Below are 441 nucleotides of genomic sequence, written 5' to 3' on the forward strand. Positions count from 1 at the left end.
GGGTTTGGTGTCGGTTGTAGGGGTTCGATTGGGGTTTGATTGGGGTTTGATTGGGTCATTTATTGGGAGTAATTGGGTTTTTATTGGGGTTTTTATTCGGGTTTTATTGGGGTTTTATTGGGGTTTTATTTGGGTTTATTTGGGGTTTATTCGGGATTTAATTGGGGTTTAATTCGGTTTTTATTGGGGATTTGGGGGCGATTTTGGAGGGGATTTGGGGGGATTTTGGGGAGGTCTCGGGAGGATTTTTCTGGGGTTCTGAAGGGATTTTTGGGGGGTCTCGGGGGGAATTTGGGGAGGGGTCTCACCCCTTTTTCACCCCCTCTAGAGAGGCAGCTGTGGGTGGAGGAGGGGCAGGATCTGGTCCTGGACTGCGCCCTACCCTGGCACGGGGGGTCCCACGGGGCCAAGACCTACAACTTCTATCGGGTAACCCCGAGA

Source organism: Corvus brachyrhynchos, unplaced genomic scaffold (genome assembly GCF_000691975.1).
Source record: "Corvus brachyrhynchos isolate BGI_N302 unplaced genomic scaffold, ASM69197v1 scaffold1211, whole genome shotgun sequence".
In the NCBI taxonomy this organism is placed as follows: Eukaryota; Metazoa; Chordata; class Aves; order Passeriformes; family Corvidae; genus Corvus; species Corvus brachyrhynchos.